Here is a 24255-nt window from a genome sequence, read left to right as displayed (position 1 = left end):
CCCGGACATCTCCCATCACTCAAATGGCTTCTCTCCACGAGTCCTATTGAGCCTGTGGACGGGATGGGTCCCAGCTGGGGTAAAATTGCAATCAGTCCTTCGAAACCAAGCGACGTATGTTACAGACCCCAGATGAGTGCATCACCCATGAAAAGGCCAGCTCCCCTGTGAGCTAGCCACTCTGGGGCCTGGATGCAGGCCCGAGGGAGAGGCAAGCATGAGACAGAACATGGAGCCTCAAAAAGACTCATTTCTGCTTTGGAGAAGGTTGCCACCTAGGCTGGGCAGGTACAGACATTCTTTCATCAGTGCTGCCCAGAGAAACAGGACCAATAGGATGTAGACAGACACACAGAGAGAGTGTGTGTGTTATTTTAAGCAGTTGACTCATAAGATTATAGAAGAAGGCAAGTCCAAAGTCTATGGGCTAGGCCGGCAGGCTGGTGAGCCGGGAGGGAGACACAGTCACCCTGGCTCCGAGGAGGGTCAGACTTCTGTCCTGTCGGGCCTTCGACCTGGCTGAGGTCCAGCCGTGTTTCTGGGCAATCTGATTTTTTCAAATCCCATAGATTTCAATGGAAAACTCGGCCTAAACACCCTCACCGTAACATCCAGAATGTGGATCTAGGCCCCTTGGCTTCCTCAAGTCCACACATCAGATTGACTATCTGTCCTAGTCCATTTTCTGTTGCTATAACAAAATACCTGAGGCCTGGCACTTTATGAAGAAAAGAGGTTTCCATAGCTCAGAGTTCTGGAGGTCAAGGGTATGGCGTTGGCGTCTGCTCGGTTCTGGTGGTGTGTGACATCGGCAGGAACACGGATTCACATGTGGATGTAAGAGTCACAGGAGTTACTGAGCGTCTGTGTAACCGCCCATCCTCATGGGGATGAATCCCATCCCACGAAACCTGCCTCCCTCCCTTCAGAGGGTAGTACCCGCATGTCCTAACCACCTTCCACCTGAAAAATCCAACCACCCCCACAGCACTGCACAGGGGACCACGCTTCCAGCACGGAAAACTCTGCAGGACTCACATCACCCATCCCGGCCTCCACACATCCCTAGGACTGTAGCTGGCTCTTTAGAGGTCATGGGTCAGAGACTTCAGCTGACGCCTCTGCTGGAAATCAGGTTGGTGCTGGGAGAAGGCAAAGAAAGCAGGCTTCAGGGAAGCCCGCAGAAGGGCCACTGGGGACAGCCCAGCCCAGCCCAGTGCTCGCTGTCCAGCTCTTCTTCTTGTTGTTGTTTTAAGATCGAATTATTTATTTGAAAGGCAGAGGCAGAGAGAGAGAGAGAGAGAGAGAGAGAGAGAGAGATCTTCCAACCACTGATTCATTCCCAGAGCTAGGCCAAAAGCTCCAAAGTCAGGAGCCAGGAGCTTCTTCCCAGGCAGGTGCAGGGGCCCAAGGCCTTGGGCCGTCTTCCACCGCTTTCCCAGGCCATAGCAGAGAGCTGGATGGGAAGTGGAGCAGCCCAGACTCGAACTGGCACTCATGTGGGATGCCGGTGCTGCAGGAGGCAGCTTCACCAGCTACGCCACAGCGCCGGCCCCCGTGACTCCATTGCTCCCTTGAGAAGCTTGGCTACCTGTCCTCCTGCTAGGATTATCAAGGCCTCTTTACTGAGTTTCCAAAATGGGTCCAGATGGCCCATCGTGACCCTGCTTGGCCAGACGACACTTTGGGGGCCCCAGCTGCGGGTCCAGGGAACCTGGGCATCTTCCTCTCTGTCCCTGGGTGCCCTGTGGCTCATCTTCACAAGTGTGCACAGTTTACCTGCCACTGTGGGGCAGACACTGGGAGCAGAGGAGAACTCATTCTGAAGCAACAGTGACAGTGGAGTGGAGCTGAGGCTGCTGGGAGGAGTTCTGGCTGCTGGGGCTAGTGGCTCCTCCCATGTCTTTGTCTGGGGCCTCAGACCCTGTGTAGTAAGTCCAATGGGGGCCCCCACGTCTATGCCTACACCCTAGTATCCACAGCCCAAGATACTAAGAATGTGATCTTAGGTGGGAAAAAAAGGGCCTTTTCAGGTGAAATTAGATTAAGGATCTCAAAATGAGATCATCCTGGTCAGCTAGGCAGGCCCTACATCCAGAGCTTTCTCCCTGTGAGAGGAGGCAGAGGGGGAAGGGAGGGGAAGAGGAGCGTGGGAAAGGGGGTGGGGCAGAAATGGGAGTGATCCAGTCACACACCCAGGAGTGCTTAGACCCACCAGGAGCCGGCAGAGGCAAGGAGCCTTGGGCACCTCGGGCTTCAGACTTCCAGCCTCCAGGACTAGGGGAGAATAAAGTTCCGCTGCTCTAAGGCACCCAGCTTGGCTGAGGCACCCGCTCCAGGCTCCAGACAGTCACAAAACGAAGCAAACTGCCCGTGGGGAAGCAGGTGCCAGTCCTTGCCGCACAGGGGCCGCCTACAGGGAGACGCCGGCTGTCTCTGGGAGCCATGCCGAGCTGTCAGACACAGAGAAGCCGTGTGTTCATTTGTCCCACCCTGGGTCGTCTTTACTGACAGCCACATGCCAGGGGTCAGATCAGCCGCTGATTGTACGACGGCAGCCATAACACAGTGGCCAAGACGCAGCCTCAAGTCCCAGGTTCCCCGCATCCCCGGCCAGGCTGTTCCTTATCAGCGAATGAGCTGCACTGCAGCCAGTCTGAGCCCTGACCTTTCTCTCCTGGGCCCCACATGGGCCTGGCCTGGATTTCTGCTCCCCTGTGCTGCTTTGATCCAGGCTGTGCCGCTCTCTCCTGGCCCCTGGATCCTTTCCAGCATCACCCATCTGGTCCCCAGAAACCATCCCAGCCCCGACTTCTTCCCTGGCCAGCGAGCAGTAGATGCCTTGTGCGCCACAGCCTGGAGTCGCATGGCCTGAGTTTGAGCCCTCATCTCACCATGTACTAGCTCAGTAAACCTAGGAAGTATTCGCTCCTTTTGTTCTGATTTGATTTCTTTGAGAGGCAGAGAGATACATTGAAAGTAAGCGCCCATCCATGAGCTCACTCCCCAAATACCCCAAGCTGGGGGCCAAAGCTAGGTGCCAAGAACTCCATCTGGAACTCCCACGTGGGTGGCAGGGGCCCAAGCACTTGGGCTGTCTTCCACTGCTTTCCCAGGTGCATTGGCAGGAGGCTGGATCAGAAGCGGAGCAGCCAGGAATCAAACCTGCACTCCAGTATGGGATGCCAGCATCACAGGCAGCCCCTTAACCTTACACTGCGCCACACCACCAGCTCCACAAACCTCAAAAATAGCACTTCAAATGGAAGAAGCTACATATCAAAATTTGCTTTGTATGAAATATCTCAAATAACTAAATCTACAGAGATGGAAGGCAGACTGGTGGCTGCAGGGGGCGGAAGGGAGGGGAGGAGAAGGAGTAATTGCTTAATGGGTGTGAGGTTTCCTTTGGGGGTGAGAGAAATGTCTTAGAACTGGCAGGAGAGGGAGGGTGATGTGGCGTAGGAGGCTAAGCCTCCGCCTGCAGTGCGGGTATCCCAAATGGGCACTGGTTTAAGTTCTGGCTGTCCCACTTCTGATCCAGCTCTCTGCTATGGCCTGGGAAAGCAGTGGAAGATGGCCCAAGTGCTTGGGCCCCTGCACCCACATGGGAGACCCGGAAGAAGCTCCTGGCTCCTGGCTTTGGATCAGCACAGCTCCAGCCGTTGCGGCCATTTGGGGAGTGAACCAGCCGATGGAAGACCTTTCTCTGTCTCTCTGCCTTTTAGATAAGTAAATCTTAAAAAAAAAAAAAAAAAAAAAAAAAAAAGAATTAGGTGGGGGCTGCGGCTGCACAACCAGGTAAATGTACTAAACCCCACTTGAAAATGGACAATGTCATCTTCTGTGAATTTCACCTCAATCTGAAAAACAAAAAAAAATCACATTGAAGCCTCCCCCGTGAAAGAATGCGGAGCCTGATAGCCGCTGCCTCTTCCCTCTCCTCCCCAAGCTGCTCCTAGATCTTTGCTTACTGCCCAGGCAGAAGAGAGAGGCTGCAGATTTGGAGCCAACACGGTGACTCATCCCTTTAATGAGGATTATTTTGAAAAGAGCCAGCTAAAAAGACAGGCCAGGTCATCTGCAAAAGATGTATTTTATTTCAAAGGCAATTCGTTCCATGCTATGGTATCTTTCTTGCATCCAATTAAAGCCTCCATTCCAGAAATATTAGTGTTTCTTGATGCCTCCCCCACAGCAACTGGAAGATCTCGCAGCAGCTTTCTAGATTTGCAGTGAGAACCTGATTCCCCTACAACATGTGTGCCCTTGGCTGAAGCCATGAGCGACCCTGCCCGACCTATGGAGAACAACACACCCCTCCCTCTGCTATACCCGTTTCTGAAAGGTCTTCCCCTGAGATACTCCTGGGATCCCACTGTGGATACCAGGTAAGGCTGCATTTAGAGAAACTGTTTCTTCTCCAAATGGAACTAAATGCCAGAAAACTCCAATCCAGCGTTGCTGATGGCTGAGAGCAAACCACTCCCCTCTGAGGGAAGCCCCTCCCACCGTCTGCATGAGGCTGGTCCCCCCTGGGAGGGCATTTGGTGATGTTGGGGGCTTGAGACTTCTTCCAGTTGGGTGGTCACCCTCGGATGCTGTCCCTATCCAAGATGGCGTCATACCACAGCCTCTCTCTGGCCTTTAGGAGAAGGAAAGAGAAGCAGTGGGGGAAACCATTTCCTTTTCAGGATGCAGCCTGGGAATTTCTGCCGTCGCTCATTAGCCGGAATCTACTTTCACTGCCACATCTTGCAGGGCTACAAGCCCAGTTTAACTTCCCTGACCCCAGGAAGTGGGAGGAACGGGTGCTGGGGAGACGGCTAGGACAGCCTCACCAGCCACTTAATATCCCCTCTCTCGCCAGTGCCCCCTTCTCCTCACTGTCTTTCCAAAGGGCAGGTTCATGGCCACCCCTGGGCTCGCACTCACACTCTCCCTACCACGGAATGTTCCATGCACTTCTCCACACTCAGCCTCCCGCATCCTTCCCTAGAGTGACATCTCTCCCAGGAAACCTTCCCTCACCACTCCTGGCTATGATGGCTTCCCCTGCATCCCTCAGCCCCTCTTGCGGTTCCACTATCCACATGCTATTCCACACTACCGAGTCCTTTTGTGTGTGTGTGTGTGTGTTTTAAAGTTTTTGTTTACTTACTTGAGAGGTAGAGTTACAGGCAGAGAGAAAGGAAGAGAGAGAGAGAGAAAAAGATTTTATACCCATTGGTTCGCTCCCCAAATGGCTACAATGGCCGGATCTGGGCCAACCCAAAGCCAAGAACCAGGAGATTCTTCCAGGTCTCCCATGCGGGTACAGGGGCCCAAGGACTTGGGCCATCCTCTACTGCTTTCCCAGGCCATAGCAGAGAGCTGGATCAGAAGTGGAACTGCTGGGATATGAACCAGCGCCCATATGGGATTCTGGTGCTGCAGGTGGACCCTTAGCCCACTACGCCACAGGGCCGGCCCTACTACCAAGTCTTAATTTCAGAATTAGTATGTTCCTTGAGACTAAGGTCCTCATTGTGCATTTTGCCTGCCTCTCCTGTATTATTTTTCTTTTTAAAGATTTATTGGAGGGGCCAGCACTGTGGCATAACAGGTAAAACTGCAGTACTGGCATCCAATATGGGCTCTGGTTCGAGTCCCAGATGCTCCACTTCTGATCCAGCTCCCTGCTGTGGCCTGGGAAAGCAGTGTAAGATGACCCAAGTGCTTGGGCCCCTGCACCTGCGTGGGAGACCTAGAAGAAGTTCCTGGCTCCTGGCTTTGGATCAGCCCAGCTCCGGCTGTTACGGCCATTTGGGGAGTGAACCAGCAGGTAGAAGACTTCTCTCTCTCTCTCTCTCTCTCTCTCTCTCTCTCTCTGTTTCTTTCTGCCTCTGCCTCTGCCTTTCTATAACTCTGCCTTGCCAATAAATAAGTCAAAAAAAGATGTATTAGCAAGGCAGAGTTACAACAAAGAGGAAAGAGAGAGAGAGAGAGACTTTATCTCCTGAGTGCCTGCAACAGCTAGGGCTGGGCCAAGCTGAAGCCAGGAGCCAGGAGCCAGGAGCCAGGAATTCCATTTGGGTCTCCCACATAGGTAGTAGGGACCCAAGTTCCTGAGCCATCTTCTGATTCTCCCCCAGGTGCATTAGCAGGGAGCTGGATCAAAAGCAGAGCGGCCACGACTTGAACTAGTGCTTCGATATCGGATACCAGCCTCACAGGCAGCAGCTTAACCAGCTGGGCCACACTGCTGGCCACCAGCCTCTGCTAAGTTTTGTAGTCCAGTGCTAAACCACACATGTGCTTAGTAATTATGCTCTGCAATGAGTCAAATTTGTTTAGAACAGTGTGCTCAATAATGTATAACAATAATCTTATTTATTTATTGTGTTTTTCACTAGAATCATCTACACAATAATCTTTTTTATTCTATGAGTATACATATATACATATATCTATTTCACAATCCAAGAAATAAGTTTTACTGCAAGTTTACTGACCCAACTGTTCACTGAGCAACTGTGCATCAACATTTTTTTCAAAGTTTGAATAAGATAAGCACAACTTAAGCATTTAACATGGGAGCTGGCACACAGCCAGTGCTAAATAAATGTTGCAAAAGAAAAAGTCAAAGTATAAATGTAAACTGAGGGGCCGGCGCCGTGGCTCACTTGGTTAATCCTCCGCCTGCGGCACCGGCACCCTATTTGGGTGACGGTTCTAGTCTCAGTTCCTCCTCTTCCAGTCCAGCTCTCTGCTGTGGCCCGGGAAGGCAGAGTGGAGGATGGCCCAAGTGCTTGGGCCCTGCACCCACATGGGAGACCAGAAGTAAGCACCTGGCTCCTGGCTTCGGATCGGTGCAGTGCCGGCCGTAGCGGCCATTTGGGGGTGGGGGGTGAACCAATGGAAGGAAGACCTTTCTCTCTGACTCTCTCTTTGTCTAACTCTGCCTGTCAAATAAAAATTAATTTTAAAAAAGTAAACTGAGTTAAAGCATTTAAAACTTATGGCAGTGGGAAGAGCAGGAGTCGTAGACATTTTGGTGTGAACTCTGATCTTGCTCACTTCACCATGGTGCCGAGCTGTGAATCAATTGTCTAAAGTGTGCTGGGAATCACCTATCACTGCCTGGCTCCAGCGCGCCCGTCTGTGCTCTGATTTCTAAAGCTGAGGGCTAAAGGCTGAAAGCTACATTGCCCAAGTTCCCTTGCTAGCCAGTGTACAACTGAGCAGGACACTAGGAGACTGGAAAGCAGGAGAGAGGAAAGAACTCTTCCTCTTTTTCCTTCCTTTGCACAGCTACAGTGTGGGCATCCTGGCTCTCCTCTCGTTAGCATCCCCGCCGGCCACATGGGTCCCCTGGGCAGCCCCAGTGCCTGTCCCTGGGGGCCCCGAGGCAGCCTCGCTCCTAGGGTGCTGGCCCTTCCTCTGCGTTCCCAGGTTCTGGCTCCTCTCCTACCTCCAGCTCCAGGATCTCCTCCTGTGCTTCCTCATCTCCCTGCCCTCTTGTGGATATTCTAACGCCTGTGAGATCCATTCACTAGACTAAGTACCCTCTGTTGAAGTACCTCGGGGGATTTAATTTTTATGAATAGAGTTTTTTTTAAGATTTATTTATTTATTTATTTATTTTTTACTTGAGAGTCAGAGTTACACAGAGAGAGAAGAGGCAGAGAGAGAGAGAGAGAGAGAGAGAGAGAGATCTTTCATCCGCTGCTTCACTCTCCAATTGGCTGCAACTGCTGGAACTACGCTGATCCAAAGCCAGGAGCCAAGAGCCTCTTCTGGGTCTCCCACGCGGGTGCAGGGGCCCAAGGACTTGAGCCATCTTCCACTGCTTTCTCAGGCCATAGCAGAGAGCTGGATTGGAAGTGGGGCAGCCAGGACTCGATCCAGCACCCATATGGGATGCCGGCACTTCAGGCCAGGGTGTTAACCCACTGCACCTGCCCCAAGATTTATTTATTTATCTGAAGGACAGAGTGATGGAGAGAGAGATCGTCCATCTTCTGGTTCACTGCCCAAATGGCCACAACAGCCAGAGCCAGGTCAAGCCCAAGCCAGGAGCCACAAACTCCATGTGGTTCTCTCACATGGGTGGAAGGCATCCAGGTACTGGATCATCAGCTGCTGCCATAGCAGGAAGATGGACCAAAAGTGTGGAGTCTCAGGGACTCGAACCAGGCACTCCCAAGTGATGCCTTAACCCACTGTGCCACTGCTCCTGCCCCTTTCCTGGCTGCATTTTGACTGACACACTATGCCATGTGTTAAATGCACTTCAACTGTTTAAAAAATATCAGTTCTCCCTTGCACTATTCCATCCTATTGCTTTGAAAAGGAATCTGTGAGGATAGTAAAGGTGTGTTGATTTTACTTTTTTTAACGATCAAGCTTTTCAGGACGCCTGAGCTTTCTCCACAGGCTTCCAGTGCGATACAAAGACCATTGGTTCCCAGCCTTAAGGACGGACCATAATCAATTGCAGAATCCTCAGATACACAGATGCTCAGCTCTCCAAGGTTCTGAGCTCCAAGGGATAAGGCTGAGTTACCTGCTTTGTGTTTTTTGTCTGTTTAGGTTATGAGTGTGGTTGCTTTTTAATATCTATTTTTATTTGAAAAGACAGAGACATCAGAGAGGTTCACTTCCCAGATGTCCTCAGCAGCAGCCAGGGCTGAGCCAGGCCAAAACCAAAAGCCTGCAACTCCATCCGGGTCTCCTAGGCGGGTGGCAGAGACCCAAGTAATTGAGCCCTCACCTGCTGCCTCCCAGGGTGCACATTAGCAGGAAGCCGGATGAAAAGCAGAGTAGCAAGGACAGGAACTACAACATGGGATGCAGGCAGCCCTACCAGTGACTGAGCTGCTGACCAAATGTCCACCTCTATGTGCATTCTGAGAAAGTTCTCCAAGTAATTATATTATTTGCCTTCAAGTTTGAGGACTTCTGGTTGAGACACTCAGAACATAGTGCAGGCTGACGCCATGGATTCAGTTAACCATGGGTAGAAAATAAGGTTGGGTCTACATCTATACCAAACCTTTTCCCCTCGTCATTACTCCCCAAGCAACACAGGACAACAGCTATTCACATGGCATGTGCATTGTATCAGGTATCATAAGAAATCCGGAGGGGACTGAAAGTCTAAGGGGGATCACGTGGGTTACATGCAAACACCATACCATTTTACATGAGAGACTTCAGCGTCCATGGCTTCCGGCCTCCACAGGAATCCTGGAACGAATTCTCTGCCACTGCTGAGGAAGGACTGTGCCTCCGGAGGCTGATTCCTTAATGCCTCACAGATGGGGATTGGTACCTGCTTATTGGTGTCTCAGTAAGCATTGTTTGATAATGACGATGACACTATCCCAGTTGCCTGTTAAATAGCGCATTTCGGTGACACCAAGCTCAGATCAACTTCAAGCTGTTTTACTGCCAGGGTTCTAGACGTTTCTTGGCTCCACTCCAGATGTGAGGGACAAGGAAAGCTACCAGGATGGTGAGTGGCCTAGTCAAGGCTTGGTCTGTTGAAATTAGGGGAAACACCAAGAAAAATTAGCTTCCCAACGCCAAAGCCCACACCTCGGAGAGGGAACTGAAACCCCACTGAAACCTGGCTTAAGGAAAACCTTATCGCTCCAACAGCATTTCTCCATTCGGCCAGTGTGTCTCCAGTGAAGTCGGAGAGAGACCTGCAAAGAGCTCTGTGGGTGAGGAGTGAATTTTGCAGGCGTCTTTGTATTCACAAGAGAATAAAGACACTAAAGGGTCGTGAAACCTCGCCCTTTGCCATTCTTGTTGTACCCAATGAGACAAAGTCTCCTTAGCGGACTTTCAAAAGCAGCTCAACTGAGACACGTAGGGAAGCCAACAAATCTGGGGAAAGAAGGCGGAGCCCTCCGGAGAGTAGCATGACCCGGGTGTCACGGCAAAGCGGAAGACTGACTTTATTTATTACTGGAACAAATAAATCAGAGCTTACACAGACAAATGAGACTTATTTTCCCCCAGCCAGGCTGCAGTGACTCACTACCTTTTGAAATCATCCCTAGATCCCGCTACAGAGTTTGCAAAACATTATCTACTGCCCCTGTAGATCTGATGGGTTGGAGACAACTGAAATGATTTGGAAGAGACTCTGGTCACCGAGGAGCAGAATCGAGTTGGGAAAGCAGCACCGCTGTTTGGTCAAAGTCGGCGGCGCCCAAAGGAAGCGAGGAGAGGAGGGCCACGGCCACCACTCGTGGGCGCGTTCTCAACGAGGAATTGCGCGCCTCTAGATGACGTTGTGAGTGAAGGAGAAGTCCCAAGATGGTGACTGTAGAGGAGAGCCTTCCTTCTGAGTGAAGAGATCACAAATATGTGGGCTTTACTTAACAAAAGATACAAGACTTCGTGGTATTATGTTCTCTATTCTCTCTCCACACAGGAAGCCCCACTGTCCAAGTTACCTTCCCTGCCTATGACTGAAGGCAACGAAATTGCCTGCAAAAAGTACGGATTTTGGGAAAAGATTGCCATGCAATTCTGTGCCTCACCTACTTACTCTCTGCCTGTAACCTTCAGCAAATTGCTTAAACTCACTGAGCTTTGGTGCTCGTATCTTTATACTGAGTATAATAGCACTTGGGGCCAGTGCCGCGGCTCACTAGGCTAATCCTCCACCTGCGGCGTCGGCACCCTGGGTTCTAGTCCCGGTCGGGGTGCCGGATTCTGTCCTGGTTGCTCCTCTTCCAGTTCAGCTCTCTGCCGTGGCCTGGGATGGCCCAAGTGCTTGGGCCCTGCACCTGCATGGGAGACCAGGAGGAATCACCTGGCTCCTGGCTTTGGATTGGTGCAGCGCGCCAGCAGTAGCGACCACTTGGGGGGTGAACCAACAGAAAAAGGAAGACCTTTCTCTCTGTCTCTCTCTCTCACTGTCTATCTCTGCCTGTAAAAAAAAAAAAATAGCGCTTGGGTTATAATAACCAATGGGCTCATTGAAAGGATTTAAGGAAACACAACAGGTGTCTAGCGCAGTACCCTGGCCAGAGCTAACACTCAGTAAAGGCTACTATTATTGATGAAAACATGATTATTCTCACCAGAGTGTGGATGTTGCATCCGGTGAGTCTCTGCTCTCATTCCTCCGGGACACAGATGTATGTGTTTGTGTGAACCTGACAGTGAGCCTAGAGCAGCCCACAAAGAGTTTTGAGCGCAGCAGGAAGGAGTCAAAAGAAACACCCTCAAAATGCTTCTTGTCTCGGTGCACCTGTGTGAAAGGGGAACGCTGCCTCATCTCACCGTGCAGCGGGATGTTAGGATGCTAGCACACAGGCATCTCGCCAACCCAGCAGCCCTGGGAATATGGTGTTTGCATAGCCCAGACGGCGAGCTTTCCCCTGGAGAACCAAATTGTAATCATTTGAGAGGGGAAAAAACTCTAAAATACATCGTTCACCTCTCTACTTTTTAAAGCAAACGATACAGCTTAACCTGTCCGTGAGAACCTAGACCACCCAGTGCCCCGGGCAGGGGAGCTCAGGATGGGGCTGCCTGTTGGCTTTCCTCTGTGGAGGAATAATGGCCATTCGGGTGATCAGACGTCCTTCCAAATCATTTTGGTTGTCTCCAGCTCATCAAATCAACTCTCAGAGGCAGGTTGGAGGCAATAGATAATGTTTCAAAAACTGTGGCAGGCGTGATCTGGATGTGACAGTCTTGAGACACATCACGTGCGCCCACCATGGGAACAGGCAGACACTCCAAAACCACCCGCCTTCATGGCCGTGACCATGTACCACTTAGCGACAGGGTTCTTTGGTAGGCAGACCAGGAGTGAGACCCTACTTGAGCCATTTGTCCTTGAGCAAATTATTGTAGTGGGCCAACGCTGTGGCGTAGCAGGTAAAGCCACCGCCTGCAGTGCCGGCATCCCATATGGGCGCCAGTTCGAGTCCCGGCTGCTCCACTTCCAATCCAGCTCTCTGCTGTGGCCTGGGAAAGCAGTAGAAGATGACCCAAGTGCTTGGGCCCCTGCATCCATGTGGGAGACCTGGAAGAAGCTCCTGGTTCCTGGCTTCAGATCAGCGCAGCTCCAGCCATTGCGGCCATTTGGGAAGTGAGCCGGCGGATGGAAGACCTCTCTCTCTCTCTCTAGCCCATCTTTCACTGTGATTATTGTTGTTACCCAGCAAGCAAGGGCTCCAGGAACCCGACTGCCCCACCGCAACACTCATAAAACCTCCCTCTCGGCGGGTCTTTTCTCTTCTCCCTCTTAATTAATTGTGGCGATGGAATGAATGGCTTGAATGGCCATCGATGAAAGCCATCCCCTTTTTCTCTCCCAGAATCTGCTGGACTCCCCGATAAGAGGATTTGAGCCAGAACCCTTGGCAATCATCCTGCCCAAAGCCAAGCCAATCATTCTCCTACGAGTCAAGTTCCTAACGCTGCCGGAACGGTCACCTGGCCCCGTGTGCACCTCTGTGAGCCCTGCAGACACCCTAGGGGAGAGAGGAGGTTCCGGGTGCTGAACGCCTTTGTCAGATCAAGTCATCGGGCCTTGGCTGCTGATCCTCACTGACAGGAAGGCAGCTGGGAGCCCCAGAGCATCTCGGCTGGCACCGTCCATCACACTAGACAAAAGCGTGCTGGAGAGCAATGGCAGCCACGGGGCCTGGTCTGGTGGGATGCGGGAGCCTCTGCAGCTCTCTGAGTGGTTATTTTCTAACTTGTGTATCCTGCAGGGGGCTAATTAGCATCCTCTGCGGTGTCCTCTTCTGGCTGTTTCACCACTGGGGGATATAATTCCAGGTCACTCTGAAGTTAAATGAAGACAACAACAGCTGTAGCCTTTGCTGCAGCCCAGATCAGGAGCCCCAGCCCTGCACTTCATTATGCGCAAGCACCATTAATAACCCACAATGGGCACTTGAGCCAGCAGGCGAGTGTTTTCACCCAGCACGTGCTGCCTGGCTTTGGATCATCTTCACGGCTCACACACACTGCTCCCAGGGACTCACTTCTCCGCAGCGACATTCCCTAGTCCCCAGATGAGTGCATCATTTGGGACAGTGACCTCTTTTTTTTTTTAATGTCCCCAAGCCAATTCTCTCTCCACCAAACCCACACAACCTCCATTTATACTATCAGCAGTTGTGAATCACTTTATAAGGTAATGCTTTCCTATAAATCTTGGGGATATCAAGTTTTTAGAAAACAAGTCATATTTCAAATGTATTAGTTGACTTTGAAATTACATTAATTCTTGGGGCTGGCATTGTGTGGTGTAGCAGGTTAAGCAACTGCCTGTTAAGCTGGCATCCCATACAGGAACCAGCTCGGGTCCTGGTTATTCTGCTTCCAATCCAGCTCCTTGCTAATGCACCTGGAAAGCTGCAGAAGATGGTCCAAGTGCTTGGGCCCCTGCACCCACATGACAGACCTGGATGAAGCTCCTGACTCCTGACTGTGGTCTGGCCCAGTCCTGGTCATTGCAGTCATTTGGAGAGGAAACAAGTAGATGGAAGATTCTCTCTCTCTCTCTCTCTCTCTCTCTCTCTCTCTCTCTGTGTGTGTCTCTCTCTCCTTCTCGCTCTCTCTCTCTCTCTGTAACTCTGCCATTCAAATCAATCAATCAATCTTTAGAAAGAAGTCACCTTGATTCTCTTTGCTGTGTAACAAATTACCCCTAAAACATAGCAGGTGAACACACTACTGCATACCTATTGTCCTCACAGCATCTGCAGGTCAGGAACGCAGCAGTGCCTGAGCCAGGCTGTTTCCGAGAGCGGCAGCTTTCTGCAGCATCTGCCTCCGAGAGGCTCACTCCCGCGGCTGGCAGGTGGTGCCAAGTAGCTGGCGGAGGCCTCGCTTTCTCCCATGTGGGTGTCTGGGCCATTCCCAGGGCCTCATCACAAGGCTGCAACATCCCGCCCCGGGGTGAGCGATGTATGAGCGATGCAGCCAGGTGAACCATGTCCATCGTGGGACCCCATCTCAGAAGTCACATAGCACTGCTTCTGCCGCATTCTGCTGGTCAGCAGGGACTCAGTCCCTCAGGTCACCTCACAGCTCGGGGAGAGGGCACTAGCTCTACTTTTAAGGGGAACTCAACAACGCGTTTTGAAACTACCACGGATGAGTAGGGGTGCATCGCTTGTGCTTTTGGCAAATATGGAGTGCCTACCACGTGCCCACCGTGCTCTAATTGCTGGGACTACAACCCGGATAAAGCTCTTGTGGATGAAATTCTAGCGGAGACAGATCAACAATGAGCAGTGTGTGGCAGGTTTTTAATTGTAATTTTTCAGTTTTACTTACTTATTTGCAATGGAGAGAGGGACCCCTCCAATGGCCACAACAGCCAGGGCTGGACCAGGCTGAAGCCAGGAGCCAGGAACTCCGTCTGAGTCTCCCACATGGTTGCAAGGACCCAAGCACTTGGGCCATCTTCTGCTGCCTTCCCAGACGCGTTAGCAGGGAGCTGGATGGAAAGCAGAGGAGCCTGGGACTGGAACCAAGACTCTGATATGGGATGCAGGCGTGACAAGCAGCAGCTTGACCCACTGCGCCACGATGCTAGCCAAATATTGCAGGCTTAAGCGCTCTGGGGGAGAGAAAAGAACCAAGGGAAGCCGGCGCCGCGGCTCACTAGGCTAATCCTCCGCCTTGCAGCGCCAGCACACCGGGTTCTAGTCCCGGTTGCCCCTCTTCCAGGCCAGCTCTCTGCTGTGGCCAGGGAGTGCAGTGGAGGATGGCCCAAGTCCTTGGGCCCTGCACCCCATGGGAGACCAGGAGAAGCACCTGGCTCCTGCCATCGGATCAGCATGATGCGCCGGCCGCGGCGGCCATTGGAGGGTGAACCAACGGCAAAGGAAGACCTTTCTCTCTGTCTCTCTCTCTCACTGTCCACTCTGCCTGTCAAAAAAAAAAAAAAAAAAAAAAAAAAAAAAAAAAAAAAAAAAAAGAATCAAGGGAAGAAGGTTCCAGCCCCTAGAGTCAAGACTTGCCCTAACTAGAAAGCAGGAAGAGCAGCCGGAGACAGTGAGGAGCCTCATGGGCCGTCTGCGTGCAGGACGATGGCCACGGAGCCAGTATTCCCCCAGAACCTGCTCACTGTGCCCACGCTCCCCGCTGGGTGCGGATGGGGAGAGCAGTTTCTCTGCTGCCCGTCAGAGCTGCAGCCTTCCCCAGGGCCTGGATCGCCAGCAGGAAACCTGTGGCCACGCCGCGCGGCCTCGGTCAGTGGCTTCCATGGACCACACGGCGCGCCCGAGGCGGAAGGACGGCCACCGGCTCAGGCTATCAGAGAGCCCGCTGGTAGGGCCAGGCCTGCCACAAGGCCGAGTGGGTGATTCAGTAACTACACTCATTCGTGGTGTTTCCACACCTGGAGAGGAGCCCAGTCCACACCCGGTAGGAGCTGCCCAGCCCAAGAAAGGCAGAGTTTTGAAGATTTCTGAATCATGACCGGCGCTGGGAGGAGAAGGCATTGCAGGCGTGGGCGTGGCCGGAGAGGCTGGGATGAGAGAATGGAGGTGAAGCGGTGGACACCGAGGCCCGCCCCGGGAGCGGGCAGCCATCCCAGGTGACTGAAGGGCACAGGCAGCCCCCGGAAGCCGGGGCTCAGCACCTCCGAGGGTGGCGTTCCCGCAGGGTCACGGGCAGGGGCGGGGATGGCCACATCCGGGCTCCTCTCCCGGGCTTGCCACTGGCTGGCTGTGCGTCAGAGCGGCCTCCTACTCTCCCTTCAGGCTCGGCGTCCTTGCCTGTCAAGGGGGGAGAGCGAGGTCCACCTCCCAGAGCCGGGATGAAGGTCAGCGAGCCGGCGGGCCCCTCAGAGCTCCCCCCCTGTAGGAAGCGGCCCTGCCATCGCGGCTATTTTTATAGTTACTATTTTTGCAAATGCTGTGGACAGCTGCTGCGGGGGCTTGGTTTGGGAGTGTTGCCAGGCATCTCTTCCTTTGGAGAAACCGCCCCTCAACCCCCAAACCCCCTGTCCACCCACAGGGTTCCTGCGTCTGTCCGGCTCCTCCATGGACCTGGGACCTTGACCGCTGCTGACAGGAAATAGACCAGGAACCAAACTGAGCCAACTAACCTCTCTCTCCCAGGACTTGGAACCCTAAACACAGACACAGGAAGTCAGTGTGAGCTGAGTCATCCCGGGACAGGGAATTCCGCCCGAGTTCCCGGAGCCTTCCTGCTGTCATCTCTCCCAGGGTCTGGGCTCCCGCTGGCTTCTGGGGGCACAGCGTGGCCGTTTTCCTCCAAGGAGCCCTTCAGCAGCTTTTGTTCATCAGAGTTGTATTTTACAGGTTGCAGCTACTGTCCCTATGCCTGACAAAACAGCCATGTGGCCATCGGAGTGGCCGTGAGGGGAACACAGGCTGTCGGAGAGGTGGTGACCGTCCCATGTCCCCCTTCCCTCTTCACCTGAGGCCACCACAAGGGCTTCCCTGCCACTCTTCACTTTTTGATCATTTATTTACAATACCCGAATCCTAGTGATAGGTGTAATTGTGAGCAGTTGAGGGGCTGGTGCTGTGGCACAGCAGGTTAATGCCCTGGCCTGAAGCGCCGGCATCCCATATGGGTGCTGGTTCAAGACCCTGCTGCTCCACTTCCGATCCAGCTCTCTGCTATGGCTAGGAAAGCAGTAGAAGATGGCCCAAGTCCTTAGGCCCCTGCACCCACATGGGAGACCCAGAAGAAGCTCCTGGTCCTGGCTTCAGATCGACACAGCTCCAGCCGTTGCGGCCAATTGGGGAGTGAACCAGCAGACGGAAGACCTCTCTCTCTGTCTCTCTGCCTCTCCTTCTCTCTCTATGTAACTCTGACTTGCAAATAAATAAATAAACCTTTTTAAAAAATAGTTAAAGTTGGGACAACAGGATAGCCATCTGGACAAGATGAAGCTGGGCCAATATATGAGAATAAATTCTAAATTGGTCAAAGATTTAAATGTAGAAATGAAAACTTAAGTCACTCGGTAGAAACCTAGGTGAATTACTTTCTAACCTGTAAGTGAGAAGGGTCTTTCTAATCATGACTCAAAATCCAGAATCTATAAAAGAAAATACTTGCAAATATTACCACAAACAACTCAAATTTAGCAGGAGATAGTAGCAAAGACAAATGACAAACTGAAAAAAATTGCAACACAGAGGATTGGTTTTCCTAAAATAAAGAGTTCACAGAAGGTCAAAAATTAGTGTGGACAAAGGACAGAGTTAGAGTTCAGGAAACAAGAACTATACATGGCTCTGAAACACATAGAAGATTCTTAATCTCACTCACAGTAAGCACAGGAGATACCTTTCTTTACCAGTATGAATGACAAGATCCCCGAAGTCTGACAACACGTTCTTGGGATGAGTGTAGGAAAACAATCCCTGTCACACAATTCTGGAGGGAAAGGCAGATGGTAGAGCCCCCGAGAAGAGCAGCGGGGCAATTATCTATCACAAGTGCAAATGAGCTACTGTGTGTGGTGCAGCGGATTAAGGTACCACTTAGGACGCCTGCATCACTTATGGATGCCGGTTCAAGCCTTGACTACTCACTTCCAATCCAGTTTCCTGTTAATGTGCCTGGGAAGGCAGTGGATAATGGCCCAAATACTTGGGCCCCTGTCAACCATGTGTGAGACCCAGATGAAGTTCCAGGCTCCTGCCTTTGGCCTGGACCAGACCTGGCTGTGTGGCTATTTGAGAAGTGAACCAGAGGATGGAAGACTGATATCTTTCTCCCTCTCCCTCTCCCTCTCCCTCTCCCTCTCCCTCTCCCTCTCCCTCTCCCTCTCCCTCTCCCTCTCCCTCTCCCTCTCCCTCTCTTTCTTTCTCTATCTCTGTCACTCTGCCTTCCAAGTAGATGAAAATAAATAAGGAAAGTTTTTTAAGTATAACTGCATCTGCCCTTTGACCTCTAGAAATTTATTCCACAGCCATATCTACACACAAATGACTCACACTTAGGTTATTAATTTTAGCATTATTGGTATTAGCTGAATACTAGAAACACAAGTGACTTTAAAAAAAAAAAAAACCTGGGGCCAGTGTTGTGGGACAAATGGTTAAGCCACCTCTTGCAACACACCAGTTCCAGTCCAATCCAGTTCTCTGCTAATGCACCTGGGAAGGCAGTGGATGATGGCCCAAGTACTTGGGAACCTGCCACAATTGTAGGAGACCAGGGTGGAGTTCTTAGCTTCTGGTTTCTGCCTATCCTAGCACAGGCTGCAGTGGCCATTTGCTAGTGGGTGCAAGATTCTCTCTCTCTCTCTCTCTCTCGCTCTCTCTCTCTCTCTCCCTCCCCCTCTGCTTTTCAAATAAATACATCTTTTTAAAAAAGTCAAAGACATTTTAAAAAATCACCTCTTCCACCTTATTCTCATGCTCAATTCTCAATTTTCCAAAAGTTTTTCTATCTTTTAGCTGATTTTTCAGACATTTATCTCTAGATTTCTTTCTTAGGTGCTTATGCTTATGAAGTTGTTTTCCATTTAAGCATTACCTACTGACTTTCTACTAGACAAAAGAAATGCTTAGTTCCATAATGCTACTGCACATACACACTCCACTCCTAATACACACACACAGAGCTGTTGGCTGTCAACTTAATTTTTCCAAAATGGTTAATACCACCACATTTTGTTAAATTCATATTCAACATTTTGAGTCATATGACTATGCAAATAGCATTTTCTGTTGAGACACATAGTGTAAAATGATTAAAATTTCATTCTTGTACATTTTTCCTGGAGTTAATAATTGCCTTGGTTTTCATTTAACCATTTGAAATGTATCTGTCAATGACTTACTCCCCAGACGTCCTGTGTGCCAGACATTTCAGGCTGCCTGTCGGTTTCACCTTCCCCGCAGAGATGCTACTGTGCAACCCTTCACGCTCATTTTCTCTGGGCTGGTTTCCCTCCAGGCCTGCTGCAGAGCCTCTGTCTTACTGACTGTCGTTATCATCATCCTGAGAATTGCCTTTGCAAACTCATCTCTTGTGTTGGAAACGCTGGGGTCTGGATCCCGAGTTTCCTTGATTTGTTCTTCCCTCTCATAGCTTTTTGCTTGTTTTTGGCATAGCTTTTTCAGAGTACCTAGAAGGAAATTTGAGACCCTGCATTTCTGAAAATATTATGATACCCTCACACTTGGTGTTGGTTTGAACACATACCTCAATTTAGAGGTACATTGCTCAAATGCTCCATTTCTTAACATTTATTTATTTACTTGAGAGGCAGAATTACAGGCAGAGGGAGAGACAGAGAGAAAGGTCTTCCATCCACTGGCTCACTCCCCAAATGGCCACAATGGCTGGAGCTTTGCTGATCCAAAGCCAGGAGCCAGGAGCTTCCTCTGGGTCTCCCACGTGGGTGCAGGGGTCCAAGGACTAGGGCCATCTTCTACCACTTTCCCAGGCCACAGCAAAGAGCTGGATCAGGAAAAGGAGCAGCCGAGACCAAAACCGGCGCCCATATGGGATGCCAGCGCTGCAGGTGGAGGATTAACCCACTATGCCACAGCGCAGGCCCCAGATGCTCCATTTCCTTCCCACATCCAGTGGTGCTGTTGAGAAATCTGATGCCATTCTATTCCTGGTCCTCTGTTGTGGCCGACTTCTATTTCCTCTCTCTGGAATCGCGTCGTGATTCCTGGAGTTCTGGATCACACGCTGTGACAGGAGGTTCCATCTCATAATTGTTATGTATTGTCTTTGGGCACGCCACGGATCTTCTCACCTTGACTTTCAGATCATTCGGTTCTGAAAATATTGCCTGAGTTATGTATTTGGTACTTTGCTCAGTTTTCTCTGCTTTCTCTTCCTGGATATATTATGAGCTGAATCATTTCTCTCGACTTCACTTTGCTTCTCTCCGCTTCTCCCAATCTGTGTCTTTTATTTACTACGTCTTATGAGTCTTCATAATTTAACTTCCTAACCTTCTCCTGAATATTATTATTTCTTTGTTAATACTTTTAATTTCTAAGAGCTCTTTCTCAAACTCTGATTTTTATGGGATTTCGTTCTTATTTCATAAATTGACAACCTTTTGATTTTTTTCCCCTCCCTGATTTTTTTTTTTTTTTTGACAGGCAGAGTGACAGTGAGAGAGAGAGAGAGAGAAAGGTCTTCCTTTGCCGTTGGTTCACCCTCCAATGGCCGCCGCTGCAGCCGGCGCACCGCGCTGATCCGATGGCAGGAGCCAGGATCCAGGTGCTTTTCCTGGTCTCCCATGGGGTGCAGGGCCCAAGCACCTGGGCCATCCTCCACTGCACTCCCTGGCCATAGCAGAGAGCTGGCCTGGAAGAGGGGCAACCGGGACAGAATCCGGCGCCCCAACCGGGACTAGAACCCGGTGTGCCGGCGCCGCAAGGTGGAGGATTAGCCTATTGAGCCACGGCGCCGGCTCCCTCCCTGATTTTCTTTCTGCTTCTTCCAACTTCCTTTTAGTCTCCTTTCAATTTCTGGCTTTTCATGCAATCAATCTGCCATGTTAAGTGTAAATCTCTAATAATTCTTGAACATTGGAGTCATCAAACTCTTAAACCCAGGCTTTCTTATATTTTTCAGACTGTTGATTTTTTAAAAATAGCTACATAAGTAATACTTAAATGCGTTCTCATTGCCAAAGATTCAAACAATAGAAAAGTATACAGAGAAAAAATTTAAAGTTCTCACTCCCACTCTTGTTCCCAAAAGTAGCCACTGACAGCAGTTTGGGGTGCCAAGGCAACTTTCTCCCACAAAGGCTAATTCCTTCTGAGTGACTGCAGATGCGTGTGTATGACAGTTAGTATTGAATTAATAACTTGACAGCTGAACATTAGATCACATTCAAATCCAGATCCCCAAACGCTCTTCTAAAACATGGAGGGGTGAGAACTTGGCACAGTGGTTAACACAGTGCTTGGGACGCCCCTAGACCATATTGGAGCGCTTGGGTTTGAGTCCTAGCTCCAGCCTCAATTCCAGCTTCCTGCTGCTGCGCACCCAAGGAGGCAGCAGGTGGTGGCTTAAGTGGTGGGGTCTTTGTCACACACACGGCATGGAGCTCCTGGCTCTGGGTTTTGATCTGGCCCAACCCTGGCCACTGTAGGCATCTGGGGAGTAAACCAGCAGATGAGATCTCTCTCTCTCTCTCTCTCTCCTCTCCCTTTCAAAAAAAAAAATACATAAAATTTAGAAATCAATAAATCATGAAAAACAGAATAGCCTGGCAACACTGGAGCCATAGACCCACATCATAAAGGGACATCTTTTCTTTTTTTCTTTCTTTCTTTTTTTTTTTTTTTTTTTTTGACAGGCAGAGTGGACAGTGAGAGAGAGAGACAGAGAGAAAGGTCTTCCTTTGCTGTTGGTTCACCCTCCAATGGCCGCCGTGGCCGGCGCGCTGCGGCCGGCGCGCCGCGGCCAGCGCACCGCGCTGATCTGAAGGCAGGAGCCAGGTGCTTCTCCTGGTCTCCCATGGGGTGCAGGGCCCAAGGACTTGGGCCATCTTCCACTGCACTCCCTGGCCACAGCAGAGAGCTGGCCTGGAAGAGGGGCAACCGGGACAGAATCCGGCGCCCCGACCGGGACTAGAACCTGGTGTGCCGGCGCCGCAAGGCGGAGGATTAGCCTAGTGAGCCGCGGCGCCGGCCAAAGGGACATCTTTTCGACAACAGCAGGGTGCTCGCTTGACTTACCGGCCTGTCTTCTGTCAGCGTTGGAGTTGGTGCCCTCTGGGCTAACGTGCTGGCACTGCGTGCCCTGGTGCCCTGCGAGTTGTGCAGCACTCGTCACTGATAACAGATTCATCTACCAGCTCACGGGAAGGGCTGCCTGACAGGAACTCGTAAACAGGGGGAGGACTGTGGTGGACTGGGCCCTCCCTGGTCAGCGCGACAGCTGCACCTAGGAAGGAGGAGGCCCCTCAGCTGCAGACTGAAAACGGACCCCTGACTTCCCCGACCACACTTCCTCCCTGTTCTTTCCTAACGCAGGTTCCGTGACTGCAACACGCGCACCTCTGTCCCTACAGGATGTCACTTGCTCATCAAATGCAAGTGGGCTTTGGGTACACATCACTCAGATCTCTCCACACAGTTCTTCCTCCTTCTGTAAACTGGTAAGGGCTCTGTACCCAGGCATCCAAGGCAATGCATCTGTTAATCCAAGATGAATGGTAGAGAGTACGGAGCTTAGGGCTGTTAGCCTGGCACGGGGTCCGAGGGCCGCGGGTGAAATAGTCGCTATGGAGCAGTACTTACAAGAATGTGGCGTGTGTCTGCCAGAGGGAGACAACCACTCGGGCCTGCTGCAATCGGCCGCTCTACAGGCCAGTGTTCGTGTTCTTTCAGCGCGTGGGATAACTTGGGAGGTTAAAAAAAAAAAAAAGGATTACCCAGACTTCACCATTTGTTCCCATGTCTGCAGAACACAGAGCAAAGGGCCTTGACCGCTGCCAGCATGCGGGGTGAGGCAGCTCTCAGGGGACGCTGTTTGCAACAGATCAGGGTAGCCCCTGTTGGGGTCCCTTCTCCGTACCCCACCCGCACCCTTCCCCTCTCTTTGCTGCCAGCCTCACTCCCAAGAGTCCTAGAACTGGCCCCAGCCGGCTGGTCATTCTGAAATCTGTACAGAGAGCACAGAAGCCATGTTGGGGCCACGGTCGCTGTTTACTTTATTCCTAACACCGTATCGGCCTTTCCTCCACTAGCCTATGCTCCAAAATTGCGATTGAGAAATGAAAGTCTTTGGCCACACTTTCACCCTGAGCAGAAGTAAAGGGGCTTTCGATGGGGAATGTAGATGGAAGGTTCCAGGCTCCCTCCATAGACACCATGAGAGACCACAAAGGAGAAAAGAAGGGGAAGGGGATGAGGAGACAAGTTGTATGACATTTCTCTTTCTTCTATCCCAAATCGGATTTATTCCTGCCTCTAGCTTTATTGAATACAGACATCATAGTTTCTGCTGCTGGCTTCCCATTGTTGAAACAGAAAAATGGAATTCTGCACCGTGCATTGAATCTAAATGCAAAAACCATTTAAGATACACCACTCCTGGGACATACAGCAAAATATAATAAGTTTCTCCAAGTGTGACCTAATTATAACCGTCCTTTTAAGTTGTCTTTCCCACTGAGACCAAATGTCTATGGTTAAAAATATTTCTTGAAACAGGTCCATGTGGCCACAAAACTTTTCAGAGTCACTATAATGTTATCCATCTCCTCAATTTATTTTTTCTCTTCTGTTCCTATGTGATAAAAACCAGACAGGCAGGAGAGATGGAGAGCTAGGCCACACTTGCCGCAGAAACACACTGGGCCAGGCGACCCCTGCCTCGCTGGCCACAAGACAGGTCAGGGCACAAATGGTGACCTGGGCACCAGTGAGCCCACACCTTCCCTGCTTCCAGGGCCTGGTTAAGCCTTGGATGTTCCACAGTTAAAACTCTTCGCCCTGCTCTCCCCGCACCCCCAGGAAAATCAGGCTGCCATGGTTTGATTGGCATGCCACAAAAGTATCAGCGCTGCCCCAAATGGTTTGAAGTGCTCCAGTCTCTCGCCCCCTCCACCTCCATGGCCCAAAGCGTTCACGCTCTGATGTTCCTTGCAGTAAATCGTCTTTGAAAGGCAATCATGCTTTTCTGAACAGAGCAAGCCCACTCGGGGGCTGGCCAGCATCCCTTGGTTTGTTTGCCTTGACTTGGATAAGACCCGGCTCCTCACGGCGCGGTTCTCTGAGGACACGTTCAGAAGTTTCAACATCTCCTTTTAGCTCTCCCTATAAAGGAGCCAAGCACGCAGGCTCTTCTGAGCTGAGGCCACGTGCCCTGAAGGTTGTGTTCAGGGAGTCCGCAGGTGTTCTGAAGTCAGACAGGCCTTAGCTTGAATCCAGCCCCATTACCTGTGTGGCCTGGGCACCCTAAGTCTCAGTTTCTTCATCTGTAAAATGGGCATGACAAAGGAGCAACTCTATAAGGTTGTTGAGAAGATCAAAACGGAAGCCAAGAACGCCAAGCACTTAGCAGAGCAGTCGTGCGCTGTTGTTAGGAGGGCGCTTGAATAAATCACTTCTCCCAGCCAACATAACGCCAGCTGCACAGATAGACGATGCTATTTCTGCCTGTCGGGGAAGCCAGGAGGAGTCCAGCCAGAGATGACGAGAGACTAAATCACCTTAGTCTCCGGACGCTCTGGCCTCACAGTTCCAGCTCATGGCAGAAGTAAACAGCTAAGCGAGGAAGGAGGCTCCAGCCAGCATCACC

General features: G+C 51.1%; 2 long non-coding RNA genes across 3 annotated transcripts; one reads left to right on the top strand and one right to left on the bottom strand.

The window, feature by feature from the left end:
* Positions 1-9924: 9924 nt before the first annotated feature.
* LOC138849954 (uncharacterized) lies at positions 9925-22566 on the bottom strand. 2 transcript variants are annotated; one of them, XR_011389272.1, is made up of 2 exons: positions 22251-22566; positions 9925-10339 (listed from the first exon to the last, which is right to left on the bottom strand). It is a non-coding gene; the product is annotated as an uncharacterized lncRNA (long non-coding RNA). The 2 variants fall into 2 exon arrangements; XR_011389271.1 differs by lacking the exon at positions 22251-22566 and adding an exon at positions 21687-21753.
* Positions 15387-16859, top strand: LOC138849955 (uncharacterized). Its single transcript, XR_011389273.1, has 2 exons — positions 15387-15574; positions 15997-16859. It is a non-coding gene; the product is annotated as an uncharacterized lncRNA (long non-coding RNA).
* Positions 22567-24255: the final 1689 nt, after the last annotated feature.

The sequence above is a fragment of the Oryctolagus cuniculus genome, chromosome 6 (genome assembly GCF_964237555.1).
Source record: "Oryctolagus cuniculus chromosome 6, mOryCun1.1, whole genome shotgun sequence".
In the NCBI taxonomy this organism is placed as follows: Eukaryota; Metazoa; Chordata; class Mammalia; order Lagomorpha; family Leporidae; genus Oryctolagus; species Oryctolagus cuniculus.
Note: the sequence above shows the minus strand (reverse complement) of the source record. Positions and strands in the feature narration are given on the sequence as shown.